General features: G+C 37.7%; 1 protein-coding gene across 2 annotated transcripts in view; it reads left to right on the forward strand.

Moving 5' to 3' along the window:
• KCNN2 (potassium calcium-activated channel subfamily N member 2) overlaps positions 1-18,283 on the forward strand; it is a 382,062-nt gene that overhangs the window by 240,583 nt on the left and 123,196 nt on the right. The gene's annotated exons all lie outside the window — the stretch shown is intronic.

Consider the following 18,283-nt stretch of genomic DNA (forward strand, 5'->3'; position numbering starts at 1 on the left):
TCATGTTGCTTAGGGAAGAAAATAGGCTAGTGATATTCCTAGCTAATGTATATAAATAGGACATGACAAAAGCTCTAACCCTTTCTATATCTCCCATCACTAAAAATTAATTGTAAGTTTTGAATACAAGTTCTGTATATAAGGTATTTGGTAGATTCTTAGCTACAAGCATTACATCATCTAAAAAAAAGTCATTCAAGAGCAAAGGCTACTGCCCTTGTGAAATGTCTTGTTAGGAAAATGTTTTAAATGCAGCCAGAAGCTCTGTTGTTGGATTTGGCTGTTACTGACAATTTCAGAATCCTCTGTACAAAATTCATGGGTCGTATTTTGAGTGGTTTACTTTGCTGCAGCCTTCAGTCAAAGGAATATTAGGCTTGTGAATTAAAATAGCTAGAGTTTTCAAAAATTAAGAGTGACTGGGATTTTCCAGTGTAGCATTTACACCTAATATGTATTTTCTGATATTTTTGGAACAGTTGTTAGATATTTGCTGGAACTATTAAACCCTTAAATTTAACCTGCTTTCCTTTAGGTGTGGTCTTTGAATTTAAAACATTGTGTAGAACTTGCTGTTTAAGGAATTTAGCATTAATTATAAGCTAAATTAACTTTAAGTTAAAAATTAGCACATATTAAATATGGAAGAAACCAATTTTAACTGTTGCCCAAACAAAATAAAAATGCCATGACCCCAAATGAGAAAGGAGAAATTACTTTGTTTTGCTTTCAAATTTGCAAAAACTTTCAAGTGTGATTTTGAAGGAATGAAGTTAGAGAATCAGAATTAGAAATAAGGTAAGTAATAAAACTGTACTGGCAAACCCAGGCAAAACACACAGTTGAACTCTTTAAAATTTAATAATTTATATAGGTCTGTCTTTAATTAGTTACTAATTAATGATAATGGGCGGTTGAGAGATTAAAACATTTTAAAGTGATACTAAAATGTAACTTCAATATTATGAGTGTATCTTTTCATTTTGACTTGAAGAGTAGGTAGAGCTGGGGGGAACAAAATAGGTCTAAGGCTCTTGGACTCACTTTACAGATGAGGAACCTGAAGTCAGAAGCGTGCAGTTTGCTGGATCTCGCCGCTAGAGAGTGCAGAGCATGAGCCTGCCCCGTCTTCTTTGCCTCCAGTCCAGATGCGCCCTGCTGTGCTCTGTACTGCCTGCCAGCAGCCCTGCCCTGTGCACATGTCTTTGTGGTTTCTCTCTAAATCCAAAAGTTTAGTAATGAATAGGGTTAAACTTAAAAGGTTATTATAAAATATTCTGAGGTATTTTTAAAAATCAAGTAATTTTTCTATTTTTATTTTTGGCTTCGAGACCAGAGTGGTTTTATTTAATTACTTAGTCAACTCTGGAAAGAGACTTTTCTGTTTGTTTTGTTTTCTTTTCTTTTTTTCTTTAAATTAAACATCACCTTTCATATTATCACCTGTTTCTTCTGAAAAGCAAACAACTATATAAGCATTCATGAGGGAGGACATTTGGTGGTATTAACATCAAAAACAAAGTGTCTTCCTGAAAACACTGACCTTTGAAGAATTATTGAGATATTTTGGAAATAACTTACATAAGTCTGAGAGAGGCTGCCAAATGTTAATGGCATGTTGCAGGAATATGTGATACCACATTAGAACTCTTTGAAACTTACAGAAACTAATAAAATAAAGGAAATCATATTTTTATAGATTATGTCACACTTGAAAGAATTCCACTCATTGGCTAGTTTTAAGGACAATTTCCATTACACAAATGCATAGATGTATTGAATAGAGTATATATAGCATGGGTAGGAAAAATGAGGCTATGGATTGCCCCTCTAAGGCCAGTAAACATAGCAAGCTTCTCTACTGTTGGGGTCATATAAACATTACAGAGAGCAATGGGGGAAGATGGGACAGCTGTAATGGAACAACAATAAATTTAAAAATTATAATAAATTTTAAAAAACAGAATGTTAGATTTTAAAATTTTGGTATATTTTATATGATATATAGTTTCTGTTCAACAAATCACACTTAATATAATTTTACAATGCGTGCTTGGGTAATATCATTTAGTAGTTTTGGATGTAGATTTTATCTAGAGCAGCATTTTTCAGCCTTTTTCATCTATCTCATGGCACACATAAACTAATTGCTAAAGTTCTGCAGCACACCAAAAATATATATGTTTTCCAATCTGACAAAAAAAATGTGCATAGTCCTGATTCATTTACACCAGACAGTTACTGTTGTGTTGGCTGTTGTCATTTTTTAATTTGACAGTCTAAGGGAAAAGAGGTCAGTGCCCCTGACTAAGCAGTCAGGTACTGCACGTTTTTAAATTTCTTGTGGTACACCTGTGTACCTCTTGTGACACACGGTTGAAAATCTTTGATATAGAGGGATTTCTTCTTCAAGCTGAAGCTCTAAATTCTCACCTGAAGTGCTTTAATGTATATATATATATATATATACATATATATATATATGTATATATATATATAAAAGACTACATGAATGTGGAGACTCTGAGCTAGAAGTCAATGAGAAAAAATAAGAATGTTTTAATATTTTTCTTGGGAATAAAGTATTTTTTAAGTTGTTTATTCTATTAGAGTTGTCCCAATTTCTTTTTTATTCCCTTTTGAGAAATGTTCTAATTTATACAGAGAACAGAGTCAGAGATACTGCTGAAATACCTCACTCTGAAGCTGAACGAAATCAAGTGCACAAGCTTATTTTTTACTTATGATATCATTGCTATGAGTGTATTTTTTTCATAAGTCTTAAGCAAACAGGAAACATCAGTTTACTAATAAGAATTCCAAATATATTGATTAGCTTTGAGTTAAGGAACTAAATGCAGGGGTTACCTTGCCCTTTAGAGCATATCCTTGTATGTAGCATGTAATCTAAAATGACATTTTCTTTTCTTTTTAGCATATCAGTGTGATGATTAGATAGCAAGAGCTGGCTAGTGTGGGTTTCTGGTACATGGTATGATCTCTCACTGCATTCAGGAAAAGTAAGTGTTATAGCTAATTCTGGCTCTGTGTACTAGAATTGATAAACGGAGCATGGGGAGGCCCTGACATTTCCAAGGAGAACCTTGGAAAGCAAGTCACTGTGACCTTTTGTAAAATGTTTATACACACTCTGGCAAAATAAGATGGTTCAGGTGAGTCATGGACGGAAGTGTGTGAATTAATATAGCGTAATGAGGGAGGCTTTGTAAGAACAGAGCTCAGTACATTTCAGTTTGGTGTCATTTTTCAGTACCACAGACAGCTCAATGCGCACCAGGCTATAGCTTGTTTATTTAATTAATTACTTTAACATCCCTCCAAACAATGAAATCACTATTATATTTTGTCAGAGTGCTTTTATAAACTTAGATTTAGTGGGCAAATTTTTTCAGCTAAGAAGATTAATTAGTCTTTTTCAAATAGATATTTGGCCTTTATATAGTCATTAATAAGCCCGCCCCCCCAAAAGAATGATGTATAAATAAAACAACGTAGGTAAATGCCTATGTATCACAACGTTCTGACAAGGGAAAAGTATTATAAGTGGGCTTTCTTTTATACAACTTGGAAAGTTAGTTAATATCATTTGATACTAATTAATTAGTCCCCTTACCTCAAGTCTTGGGTTAAGTAATAGGGAAAAAAAACAGAGGCATGATTTCCTGTGACTTTTCTTTTTTTCCTCTCCCTCCCCCGTCCGCCCCATTGTGTTGAAAGTATTTCTTTGATGGAATAACTACAAAACAAAGTTCACACAGTCTTTAAGATTTTCGACATGAAAAAATTTGTCGATTTCACATTATCTTTTCAACTTTAACATACTCTTAATTTCTCTTGGGGAAGCAGTTTTAGTTGAAAGTGTTTAGTATTCTGATCTTTCTGTTTCTCATAGGATTTAAAAGAATGGCAAGTATTACACCTTAAAGTTGAAAACATTTTTCTTAGATTGTGTTTTGTAATAATATAATTACATATTAAGTAACATTAGAGAAAACATTGATTTTTCTTTGGCATCTTTTGCCCTGGAATAATTCTACTCATCTTTTTCAGGGCAGATTTTCAGAAATGAATGATACAGATCTAAAACTAGAAGGACAGAGATTAAACTTTCTCTGCTCATGCATCTAGGCCACACAGAGGAGGATAGAGCGAGAGAGGGCAGGGGCCTTAGCAGCCTCTGAAGGTACCTGGCCTGGTTCCGGAAAGTTGGCCAGAACCCACTTACGAGGTGCCATGGCTGACAAAGGATGCTCTCTTTCCCACTTCTACAGAGAGCAAGTGGATGTTTCTAGATTGTGCAGAATATTCTGCATATAGTCATTAACCTTATTAATGAAATAATAATAAATACACATAGTAAAAATAAACAGTACAGACAGGTTTAAACTAAATGTGATAGTCACATTCTATATAGTCTCAGTCCTGTTTCTCAGAGACAGCCACTTTTAACTTTTTCATATATGCTTCTAGAATTTTCGAGAATGAACACTTAGATGTGTTGAGATACACACATGCTTTTATTTCATAATATTACTTGAAAGTTTTCCTCATCAGCACATTGAGATCTGTCACATTCTTTGGTAGCGACAGTCTATTATCCCATTTTATGGATGCGCTGTGGTTTACTGATAGGTTCTTTGAGTTTTCTAGGTGTTTGCTATTATAAGCAACGCTAAAAATGAATACTCCTGTATACTTATTTTAGTCTAATAAGAGTATATTTGTATATTAAATTTCCAGTTGTCAGATTGCTGAATCAAAGGGAGTTTGCATTTTAATTGGAAAGGTATTGTCCACCAGCCCTTCAGAAAGGTTTCCAGTTGACATTCCCTGCTTCCCACACATATTTCTCCGTAGCATGGTTAACACTGGATATATAAAAAAGGATTTTAATTACAGTTGGCTTTTAAAGTTTAAAATGGTTACTACCTTCTGGAAAAATTTTTTGGAGACAAATTATTTAAGGGCACAGTTCATAGCCTCATAGGTTTACTTTCAATATTTCATAATATCCAGTGGTATGTTGTCTAATCTGATAAACTGAATAATCGTGGTAAAGTCGCCATCAGAAACAAATAGTTGCCACCTTTAAAACATTTTTTACTTTAAAAAATTTGGAGGAGGTTGATGAAGAAGAAGGAAGACAAAGAAGTATTTAGAAGGAATGATCTCAGATTGGTCCTTAGGTCTCTGTTGTGTCCATGAGGTAGGTGAGAATGACTGAGGGCCTATGGGATTCCAAAGGACAGAGGGGTGGAGGACGTGCCTGCAGTGCTTGGTGGTGTGGTGGTCAGCAATTTCTGCATCTGTTGTAATGAGACTCTCAGCCCCTTTGCATTCGTGTAGACACTGTCGGAACGAAATCACCCAGGACTAATTTTCTCCGCCTGCCTGTGTAAAGATCTCTGCATTATTAATGGCTGTGCCGCTCAATAAAACGATCCTGGTGTGTTTACAGAGCAACATCACAAATGAATGAAGAGTGGAACTTTAGGTTTACCACAAGTGGGTTTGCTGGCTCTGCCAACTTGTTTCTGGGCCACATTTTGTAGAGCTTGGCAAGAAGGGCACTGTGGGCTGTCATTGCCCCAAACCACATTTGGCAGGGCGCACAGAGGGAGCCTGCAGTGGTTTAACTTTAGGGGAGTTACTTTTGTTCAGGGAAGAAGGTTGTTTAATTGGGGCCATTTTAGAGAAAATTTTTTGCTCGTGAGGAAATAATATGATGTTTTCTACTTTAAAAGTATATTCTTAGCCTGAAATTCCCTGAGCACTCTATAAAACTAGAAGTACATGGAAGAGACTTGAGTTGTCATCTGACCCAGTCTCCCACCTGGCATGGTTACTCCCTTTATGTTAACTTTGATAGAAGCGGTCACCTGCTTTCTTCTTGAACTCTTTTCCTGTGATTGTCTGTTCACCTGTACAAGGCTGTCTTATTGGCAGACAGCTCTTATTTTTAGAAAGATTTTTCTCATGTTAGGGCAGAGTCTAAAAAGTTTTTGAGCTCTGCAAATACAATGGGGATAAGGCAGTAAAGTCCCTTCCCTCTTGCAACTGACATTCCAGGCATGTGAGGTTAAAGAGAGAAACAAAAATTAAAGAAACTAAATCCCTGGAAGTTGTGGTAAGTGCCATGAAGTAGGTATAAATGACAGAGACAGAAAATAATTGAAGGTGCAAGGTTGATGATCAGAGGAGCACTCTAAGGAAGTGACTTAAACTGAGACTTAAAGGAAAGAAGTAGCCAATTTGGCAGAATTTGTGGAAACAACCTGTGCAAAGGCCTGGAGGTGGAAAGGAATTTGCTGCATCTAAACACATGAGAGCAGATCAGCATGGCCCAGAGCAGATCAGCATGGCCCACACTGGGAGGATGTTATTGGGTGGGGTGGGAAGGGATACAGGGTTCTGATATTGAAGTGTCTTAGCATGGTAAAGATTTTTGGATTTGCTTTCAGAGTGCAGTGGGAAAGTCATAGAAATGTTTGAAGTGTGGGAGAATCATGACCCAGCTTATGTTTAAACAGACCTTTTGTTGATGTTCTGAGGAGATCAGTCTGGAGACCGTTAGGGAGCCCTTGGCAGGTTATGTCATAGTGAAAGATGATGTCCACCTGGCTTATGTAGGAGCAGTGAAGATGAGGAGAAGTGGTCTGAGTTGAGATCTATACTGGAGTTAGAACGGACTTCCTAGTGGGTTGGATGTGACAGGCGAGGGCAAGGGACTATGCAAAGATGATCCCCAGGATTCTGATTGGAGAAACTCAGTTTATGGTGCCAGGAGGGAAAGACTCAAATTGAAGGGTTAAAACATGGAATCAGAGATGTTTTCGCATAATACATTTGAAACACTTCTGATTATACAAGAGAATCTAGAGTTCAGAGGAAAGGTCTATGGTAGAAGTTTAAATTTGAGAGTAATCAGCATAGAGACTCTTTAAACCCACAGGAATGAATAGACTCACTGAGAGAGAATAGAAAGATGAGAAGAAGGTCGACAGTCAATCAGCTTCTGACATCTAGAGGGTGAGTAAAGGAAGAACTAGGAGAAAGAGATAAGAGTGAATTGTCCCCGAGGTGGAGATGGGAGTGTTGTGAGGAGGCACAGTGCTGTGTATAGCATGCTGTGACATCTGTTAATAGGACATAGAGAAGTGCCTTTTGAGTTCTCAGCTTGAAGGTCATTGCTGACCTTGATGAGCCATTTCAGTGGCAGAGAGAAGACAGATTGTAATTTCCAGTATAATAGAAAAAAATTGATTCGCCCTTTCACAGAATCACGGAGCAAACATTTAAACATTGAGCAAGTCCCTTTAAATGTCCTCCTAAGTAAATAGTCCCAGTTTCTTAGAATATTCCTGATCTGACTTAGAATGTTCCTGATCACATTCTTCTGTGCTTAGTCTGTTTTGTTGAATTCCCTCTATAAATAAGAGGGTCAGAAATGTACCCAATATTTTCAGATAAAACATGCCAGTGCGGTTGTCAACTCCCTTCATCAGAAATGCTCAGATATTGGCTGTTACTAGTCTAAAGTGTCCATTGCTTCACAGGAACTGTTGCCAAGTAGCCCTTACAAAATTGTAATTGAACCGAATGTTTGTTTTACATTTATTAACCTTGTTAAATAGCATCTTGGTTTCATACCAACATTTCATCCTGTCAGAATTATTTGAACCCTAATTTCAATGTTTATTTGACACTATATAGTTTCGAAAAGTGCTGTATGTGGACTGGCTAGGTAAGTGGCAAGATCCCAGTTTTCAAATTAGTGTTAAATACTGTTCCAGAAACATGGTCAGTATTACCGTCTGTTACCTGGTTTGCATACCTGCTATTGACACATTTAACTCTTCTTCCTAGCTTTACACTAGCCATGAGGTTGAAAAGTGGACCTTGGGAACCCATGCTGATGGCATGCATGAGCCACAGTCAGAACTCAGCAGTGGGACCTTTTTGTTGGTGTTGTTGCTGTCTGCTCATCCATGATACTTGGTGCAGCCTTCTAAGCAATAACAACTCTGGGAACCCTGACTATTAGCCAGCCCACATTTCTCAGGAGTGCCATGAGGACTCTCAGATCCTTTGCTGACCTCCACATATTCTCTGTGAATGGCAATTTCATGATCTGTTAATGGTATCCAAGAAGGAAACAAAAGTGATACAATGTAGGCTTTTTGGTCAAATTCCTTTCCTCTTAAATATTCTTTTTCTCTCTAACTTATAAAGTTAGTAACTATTCAAGTTAGAAAATTTATAAAACATAGAAAACATGAAAAAGAATATGTTCATTTAAAAATATGTTAGTTTAATCTCACCACCCAGAGGTAAATATTATTTGTTATAAAGTATTTATATAAAGTAGATGGTCATGGTAGTTGCTATATATTTATATAAGAAATTTGTTATTCTTTTCATGTAACTTTCTATTAATTTTCCCATGCCACTAAACATTCTTAGTAGCTTCCATTTTTCCCCCAGCACATAGATGTGATCATTTTAATCTTTTTCCTTATTTTTGTACCCTTAAGAAAAATTAGAACTTATTTAAAATTACTTTTATATTGGCTAATCTTCCAGATAAACTTGTTGCATCTCTGATGATATCCTAAGGGTAAATTGCCAAGCTAGAAGTTACTGAGTTAAAGGATATTATTTAAGACAAATTGATAGTTTTTCAAATTGTCCTCCCAAAAGTTTATGTTACTCCTTTCATTTTTAAAGTGCTTACAGACCAGTTTGTTAAATAACTGGGGTGTGTGTGTGTGTGTTTGGAGTGTCTAGGTAGTATTTTGAGCACTTTGTAAATCTGGGGATTTACTGCTCTATTGTCTTCTCTACCTTTCTATTTCTCCATGACCTTGGTTTCTCAATATTGACTAACCAGATTTGTAAAAGAATATCCCTTTGTAATAGTTAAAGTTTATGTAGAAAAAGCATGAAAGCAGTTTGGGAAGATAACTTTGTCCCCAGTTGTTCCCAGTCCTTTTTATCATGGAAGCTGTAAAAACGAATTTGACATGTTTCTCTACAAACTTACCTGCTGAGCAGAGCAATGAGACCCTCCCTGGGTTGTTGACTGTTTCTGCCGCACAGCCTTGTGGCTCTGTGCAGGACCTCTGGAGTCAGCAAGTCTGGGCTCATTCCCTCTCTGCTACTAATTAGCTATGTGACCTTGGGCAAGTTACTTAATCTCTCTGTACTTCAATTTCCTTATCTATATAATGGGAATATAGAGTACCTCTCTCATAGGGTTGCTGAGGATTGAGGGAGTTTGTGTGTATACCCACATATATTTGTATACACAGACACTTAATATGTACATACAAATGAAAGTGTGTACACTCGTGCATGTACACACACACACACACACCCCTAGAATGCTGCCTGCATGTAGTGATGGCTATTTAAGTGTCAGCTGTTAGTTATTTTTACCTATTTTGGGATTTGTTGGGGTGGAAGGGAAGGAATTGGAGCCCAGCTTCTCTGGGCTTTGGGAAATAGTGATATGTATATATTTTTTACAAGTCTTATGAGAGGAAACAGAAAAAAAAAGGTGGGCATTTGAACAATGTTCATTAGTTTATTAACTTAATCTAGACTCTGTGTGTGTTCATTTAAAAAAACAAAACAAAATGCTTTGATCTATATTAAGGACAGATTTTTTTTTTTTTTTTAACTGAGTTACTTCTGATTTGCCCTTAGGCAGGTTATCTATCTGAGGACGTAAATGTTCATTTTGGGTGTTAGGTTTCAGGTCTGTAAACTGGTGTCAAAGCCCTATCATGTTACGACTAACAGTTTTTACCCGAACAGTCATTTCCCCTATAAACCTACCGTGGGCGTTCTTCATGCTGGCAGTAAGGCTCAGCTTCCAAGTTACAGCTGACAGCCTCTCCTCATCACTAATTAGGACCCTGGTGACTGAAAAGAGTTAAGCAAGGCACTCTAAAGTGTAAGCAAAGGGAATAATTTGGATAATGGAAAATTCTGGTAGTAGACCTCTGCTGACAGGCTAAGAGGTAGTAAACAGCCCAAGACATGTGTAAAGGACTGTTGTTGACAGCGTCTCTGTCAGTATTCATTGTAGGTCTATAGGGTATTTAAATAATCTTTTTTGTTTTCTTTTTCTGGACAGGTTCTATGTCTGGTGAGAGTTTTGTTTCATATACCACCAGCCCCAACCATAGTGCTTGAAGTATAGGTCTGAAAGAATTGAGAAGAATTTTTATGTGCAAACATGACAAGTAATATCTCCAAGTATTCTTGGTACAGTGATTGGATTTACTTTTTGTAGAGAGCTTGCCTCTTCTCTTTCATTTTTGCCTCTTCTCTTTTGTTTCATCTCAAATAATCACTAGTTGAGCCTGTATTATGCCAGTCTCTATCTTTGAATAATGTGTTATTGTTGTGTGAGTTTTGGACCTGGCTTTTTGAATTTATAAAACACATTGAGATTCAGACATTGCAAACTTTGAACTGAATTATGTAGACAAAATTTGACAGTAAGTATTCTACATCAATAATTTGTCCTTTGCACTCTTGATTATTCTGAGCATTTTTACCCAATTATGTACGAGTACTTCTCTAATGGTTATCCTACAGGTGTTATGATGGGGTTGTTTCTAAGTAATATGACTACTGACATTTGAACATCTAGCCTTTGTTGTTTGGTCACTGAGGTAGTCTTCTTTCTATCAGGAAGTTTTGGTCTTCCAAGGAAATTCGATGCGGTTATTTAGAAATTAGTTTTAACTGAAACATACTGAATTTTGGGGAGGAAGCATTAATTTCCACAATATACTTATCTTTCTTTTCACCTTGGATAGTGCTTTTCTGCAAATAGTATCTACTGTCATAAGGATTAAAAAATACATTGGTATTAATTCTTTTTAACTGCTTAATTTTCTTTGTTGAGTGGCTAAAGGAAATTATATCCTAGTATCGGATTTATTTTTAAGGTCATGGATTATTTTAAAATATTGGAAAATAATAATAGGGCTGAATATTTATTTAAATTGCATGCATAAATGATATAAAAGTGATGGCTGCCCTGACTGGTGTGGCTCAGTGGGTCAGGTGTTGTCCTGCAAACTGAAGGGTCATCAGTCCGATTCCAGTCAGGGCACATGCCTGGGTAGTGGGCCCAGTCCCAGGTTGGAGTCATGTGAGAGGCAATCAATGTTTTTCTCCCTCCATTCACCAATCTCTAAAAATAAATAAATAAAATATATTTTTTTAAAGTGATGGCTGTGCAATTTGTAACAGTCACCTCTTGTTTTCTCAAAGGTAGATCTAGTACTTCTAGATATAGATGCAATCAGTGCTGCTGACAGATGACAATTCAGTTTATATGGGTTTAGTTATGAAAATTTAAGACTAAGAGTCTTGACTTTTAGAAACTTGTCATAGATCAATATTTATTTTGGTGAATCCTCCTGCACTTAGAAAATGTTTTTGTATCTGTTCTTGGAAGTGAGAATAGCTTAAGATATATTTATTTAGTTAAATATGCTTTTAGTCTGATTTAGTTTGCTGCCTAAGCCTGTGGGTAATATTGCAAATTTTAATGCTATTTTTGAAAATATGTTTTGAATAGAATTATACCTTTTCCATTAGTATTTTAGTCAAGAATTTCACTATTTGTTCTTACTCATCAATGTTAAAGATTATACTTAATGAAAATGCATTTGGTCAGACTTTCAAAAATTAAGAATAGTGATACAAAGAAAAATATCCATATGCTTCGTTTGGAGGGAAAGACAAAAACACTGTGTGAAGACTATTTTTTAAAAAATTTCCTTGATTTGGAATTCATTGGCTTGTATAGATTTTTTACATCATTTTAAGTAAACCTCAATCTGAGTTCTTTTCTTTTTCTTTAGAACATCTAACTTACACAGTCTCTCTTATCCTTTTTGACAACAGTCCCCATTTTTTAGTTGTTGCGTTTTGGCCATGTTCTACTTCCTGTCTCAGAATGTATCCCTTGGGTGCTGCTTACATTAGGGGGTGAAGAGCCAGCCCATGCGCAGTCATGTTCCCGGTCTCACTTAGTCTGATACTGTGTACACAGATATCTTCAGTGGCAGCTGTTCTGAAATAATTTATCCATCAGGTGTGTCTCATTACATTTTGTTACAACTGGCCACAGAAGGAAAGCCCTTGTTAAGGACTCAGTCTCACAAGCCCATGTCAGAACATCCTGGGCAGAGACCACACATTGGTTGAGCATAACCATTTGCTCAGCAACAAGGGGTCCTCTTGCCACCACTGTGCAGTAATGTACATAGCAAGATGATCAGTGGGATGGAAGATGGGATGAAGGCTCGTCTTCAAGACCTGAATTTTGACATGCTACCACATGGGATCCAGTTCGGCAAATGTAAGGGAATAGGACTAAGAGGCTGGAGGGCTAGAGGTGCTGAGCTCAGATACCAAGGTGATATGTACTCTAGCTGCATTCCCAGGCTGAATACAAATTTTCATTAATTTTGTCTCATTTCCTCCCTCCTATATTGGTATAATGATGACTTGTACCTTTACAGTGGGATCAAAGAAGTTGATTTTTACCCTTTGTCTTAAACACGATGGGGGAGATTACACTGAAGCGCTACAGATCCAATCCTCTTTACCAGGAAGATAAGAGCAGGGTTTTTAAATCATCTCATTGAATTTGTTTTAAATTTGCATATTATTGGATCCTTTCATGTAAGGAAGACCCTCCCTACCCAGCAATCTGTGAGGCTCCAGCAGGTGTTTACATAACCCATTGCTCTCAGCGCCCCAAGCCTTGTTTTCACTTGGGAATATTCTGGGGAAACACGTGCAGTGTCCTGAGACTTCCAGCCACGTCAGGATTCCCCAGCTGACTCTGATCCTGAGGCACAAACGGAGTATACATGCAGCTCTCTTATGCACTTTGGTGCATCACTGTCATTGGAGGGAGAACAAATAGACATAAACATAACATTTTCTGGTCCTGGTGGATGGTATTTAGCACTTGTGTTTATGTTGAATACTAAAACTTTGTAAAGTGTAGAAGAGCCACTGCCTAGAGGCAATGGATGCCATCTGGAGAGGCCTGTCACTGTCCAGCAGGGTGTGGGTGGCAGCACAAAGACTAGCCCCCCAGAGGGCAGGGTAAGACAAGTGGCTGGACAGACACCTTCTAGCTGGACGGCTCCTTGTACTTCTGGGAAGCAGCCAGGGGACAGTTCGGAACTCTGGCTCTGGATCCAGACAGACTGGGGTTAGAACTCAACTGCACTTTGGCGACCATGAGAAGAAAATTTTACCCTCTCAGCCTCATGTTCTTTATCAGTACAGTGAAGATGATAATTACACCTGTCTCATTGGATTGTTGAGAGGATTCAGTAGAGACAATGTTGATGAAGTACCTTGCATGATACCTGGCACATTGTAAGTGGCACATTCAGTAAATGTTAAGTCCTTTTATTACTTATTATTAGTAAGTAAATGCTATAGCCCTAGCAGGGAGGGGAGCCTACAATCTAATCTCATGGTACGAAGGTGGAAGGTAATAATGCATTATAGTTCAAGGTAGCAGAGCCACATTCTGGAGAGACAGAAATAGGCCAGAAAAGGCAAATACTTGATTAGTTAGAGCTAAAGTGTGGTAAGCTATAGCCCACAGGCCATATCTGCTCTCCTGGGCAAGTCTAGTCTCCCTGTTTTTACAAATAAAGTTATATTGGAACACTGCCATGCCTGTTTGTTTACGTGTTGTCTGTTACTGCTGTTTCGCTATTATAGTTTCAACAGAGACCATGGGGCCTGCAGTCAGGAGTGTTTACTCTGGTCTTTTACCGAAAAGTGTGCTGATCCTTGAGTTAGAGAACAGGTTGGTGCACATAAGTGTTTTGTTTGCCTCTGTGTGGGAAGTTATTGCATCCTGCGCTCCCTTTTTAGTCTTATTGAGGTGCGTGGTGAGTAGAGATTCAGGCAGACCTGCTCATAACCTGGGGAATGCAGGTTTCTTTAGGGGCATGGTCTGTACTATGACCCAGATCCTCAGTCTCCCTGTAAGAGCTTGCACTTATGGGTCTGAGGGGAAATAAAATATTGGAATTAGGCTTATGTCATCACATGTGAGTAGAATGGCTGTAGTGGAACTACTGTCATTGGGAGTCCAGGCAGGAACCTTAGGCTCCAAGTCTTTTCTGGTGGAGGCCAGTGATGAGAGGCTGGTCCTGCCAGATCCTTGGCATTCTGTGACTTAGTCTGGGCAACATTAATCTAGGGGTGGTTTACAGGCTCATGACACTGTTGGGAGAGCTGGCCTCAGTCAGGAAGGGAGGCCCATTGCTTCATATTTTGAAAGATAGGTTTTATACTTGCTTATTCTCCAATGCTATAATTTATCATAAAAAATCAATTAAGTTGGTAAGTAGTAAAGAGTGTTAGTTTTTTTCTTTAGGTTTAGAATTCTGCTGCATGTATAATTTATTAATTTGCTTATTTCTGTTCCTAGTGATTAAAGTTATATTTTGTGCAGATTATCTTCCCCACTCACGCTCAGCTGCCTCCTGGACAGCTCCCCTTGGAAGTCCCATAGGCCCTTACCTTCGCCCAGGCCTCCTCACCCTCTTACACGTGCTCTCTTAGCAAAGGACTCCCCTGTCCACCAGGGCCCCAGGGAGGAAGCTTGCTCCCTCCCCACTTCACTGCTCGCCCCTAGCAGAGCCATCGGGTCCTACACATATTTCCTGTCCTATGCATTACTTTTGCTTCCTGGTAACATTCTTTAATGCCTTAGTTCTGTGTTTCTGAGCTTAGAATTTCCCCAGGTCCTCCTGTAATCTCTACTATATTTACATTTAACTGATATTTTATATTTATATTATACCATATTATATACTATACTGTATATTATGATAATATAATATGCAAGCATGATATATAATTACATATACATATATTGTACATATAATATATTGATACTTGTACAATTATACTTATGTATTATACTGTTCAATATAATCTATTGTACATACACTATTATAGCACAATTTAATATATTATCTAATGTATAATATAATAATTAAATATTGCATTATCAATATATTTGATACATAAAATATATATTTATATCTGATATAGTTAAATATGTTAAAATGTTAATAGCATATATTATATTTTATTATTTATATTTTAAGATTTATGTAATTTTATTTTTTCCTATATTTAGTATTTTTCTTTAAATCAACTCCCTTTTTGAACCTCATTTTAAGTTATAATATTTATAATATTATGGATTTTAGTATAATTGCATATACAAGTATTTTCTAATACACAATAAGTTAAAACTGTAGATGAACAACGTTCAGCCTTGAATTACCTAAGATGAACATGTAAAGCCCCTTTTGGGAATTTCTGCCTTGATTTTTACCTTTGTCATTTTTAATGTGTATGAATGTATTCTCCCTGCTTCCAGTTTGACAACTCTCCCTGTCCCCCTACTTCTTTCTGATCGTCCAACATCTCACTGCTGCAGGAATGCTGCCCCAAACATAAATCTGATCCTGTCACATCAATTCTGGAGTGATGTCATGGCCCTCTGTTGTAGTTAGGGTGACTTTATTTAATATAGGTGCTTCACAGCATACCTGTCGTGATTGGCCCCTGACTACCTGTCAGCCCTTCTCAGCCCTGGTCTTATCCCTAATGTGCCACTTCTGCTCCAGCAATGCTGAAGTGCTAGCAGTTCCTCAAGAGTATCACACTGTTCCATGTATCTGCTGAAATATCTTTCCCCCTTTATTTTCCCAAGCCCTGCGGGTGCATGCAAATTCAGCTCCAGAATCATCTCTGCCAGGGAGCCTTCCCTGCCCAACTGCTTCATTCAGTTTGACTTAGCTGCCCCTCCGTTTTCTGGCTGCCCCAGCAGTTTAACGTACTGATAGAGCGCTGACATGAAATGGAACTTGATTCAAACCCAGGTCTTTCAACTTACTACCAGTGACTTCTGAACAGTCCTGAGGTGAATGCGGCTGGGATTCATACATCTCACTGCCATCCATCTGTGACAGTATATTGGAGTAGTCATCTTAACAGTCCCGTGTCTTCATCTGTGAAGTGGGGACAGCCATTGCTGCTTCTGCTTCTCAGTTTACTGAAGGGTAACTGACCGTGTGTGTAAAATAACCTGTCTTAGAGGAGATGGTATAGCAAGCTAATACTGATAATAGTTTAACTAATGTGCCTTATCTTAGCATAAGCTCTTTCCACTCTGTTGAGTTTTTCTACTGGAATTTCTTTATCACTAAAGAAATTTAGCTTTCACTATTTGTAGGTCAGCTTGACTTTGAAAGATTACAACTAGATGTTAAAATGAGTGCCAGTACAGTTAGTTATCATTGGTTGAAGTTGTAGCAGTGCATTTGTTTCTATTCTTCATAGATCTATCAAAAGAGACAAATTTTGTAGATTTGGCTAAAAGAAATGTGAAAATCAATCTATCCAGACACCACAATGGTGTGCTAATGTAGCACTGATCATTTTAGTAGGGGCTGTGATGCAAGAGGCTCTGACGGGTGATGTGTTGGCTTCCAGTACTTCTGTCTGATGGCAGAACCTCCTCTGTGGGCCTCCCTTCATTTCCTGCAAGGTGATCGCGATGGTGTCTCCCACTGATTGTCCTTGTCTACTTCTCGATCCACAGAAAATATTCACTGGCTTTTTCAGCTAATCTCAAACACCGCTTTCTCCGCGAAGCTTATCTGATTATTTCAGACACTTACTCTCTTCCTCTTCTGAATAATGTTTGTATTTATTGCCATTCGGTATAATTATGTAAGCCTCCTTGAGTTATTTTTGTGTGTATGCTTTACCCTCTCAAGGGCAGTTACACATCTCTTTGACCCCAATCTGCAGCACTGGCTGAACCATTGTACGCTGCCATCCATCGTGCTTATGGAATTAAACCAGGGAGGGAGAGGAGAGGGGCAGAAGCCAGGGCAGGAGCTAGTCGTCTTCTGTCCATATTTTCTTTCTGACAGTGCTGGGCATTGGGGGTGGGGTGGAGGACCTATCTGTTGATGGTACAGATTCCTCATTAACCTGGAAGTATATGATAATATTCATCGATCTGGATAATTGTACCTGTAAGAGAATGACAGATTATCATCCTATTAATAGATGAGCCATAAGATTAATGTTCGCTCATGTATATAACTTTTTCCATATTTTAATCATGGTTCAGAAATAGGCTTTGAAAATGGTTGCATAGTTGCTAGCAACTTAGAAGGCCATGGCATATGTTTTCTGTTGGTTTTACTTTATCATCTGCAGTTTGCAGTCTTTCCTTCCAAAGTGGGTTTTCTAGCTTTTCAGTTACTCTTAATAAGTGATTATCTCTGGCACCCACGATATCTCCAAGTTGGCTGGCACCTCTGAACCTTTATGCTATACAGCCATTTCTTAGATTTGGTAAGTAAAGTAAATCGTTGTTAGTGCATATTTGCCAGCCTGAACCTGAGTTATGATGGATTGATGTATAGATATCTATATAAGATTATTGCTACCTGTTGGGGAGATAGTAAATCTCTAGTCATGCTTATTCATGTGTTGGCATTTATGTTCTCTGTGTTCAGGTGATTGCATTAGGAGACCCAAGTAACTCTGCTTTGAGGCACTTGATACCTCTTTCTCTGGATTTTAGAGACAGAAAAAGCCAGCCAACAGAGAAAAGCCACCTCTCTCCCAGGAATTAGTAGTTCTCTTGTCCAATGAAAGACTTTTATTCCCCTTGTCGATTGGTGCAGCTTTCTGTCATAAACAAACAATAAGTCACATCTGCTCTCACAATACTGTTCATAAGTCTATCCGTGGAAATTGGCCACTCTTGGGATTAGCCGCTTGCTTCTGTAAAACCCATGTCATGGGACCTATTCACATTCAGAATTTCTCTCTGGACTCTTTGTGTTTAATATCATGACCCTCGCCTGAAGACTGAGTGAACTTTTTGTGAATGTAAATGTGAATATGTAACCTTCCTGAGTATAGAAGATGAAGTTAAAGGGAACAAATGAGTATCTTAGAAAAGCGTTTTTGAATTTGCCCAGCTGTTAAGCTATAATAACCAATCTGTGACTGTTAGTGGAAGAACTGTTTAGTTAGGTTTTGTGCAAATTCCTGAAGACTTTGAATAGGTTTTTCTTAGTCTAAATATTCTGTTCCTCAATATGAGCCTCTAGGCTACAATGAGGTCTGTAAGTGTTGACCCTGTATTTTTTTT

The sequence above is a fragment of the Furipterus horrens genome, unplaced genomic scaffold (assembly GCF_987537825.1).
Source record: "Furipterus horrens unplaced genomic scaffold, mFurHor1.1.pri manual_scaffold_5, whole genome shotgun sequence".
NCBI classification, from domain to species: Eukaryota; Metazoa; Chordata; class Mammalia; order Chiroptera; family Furipteridae; genus Furipterus; species Furipterus horrens.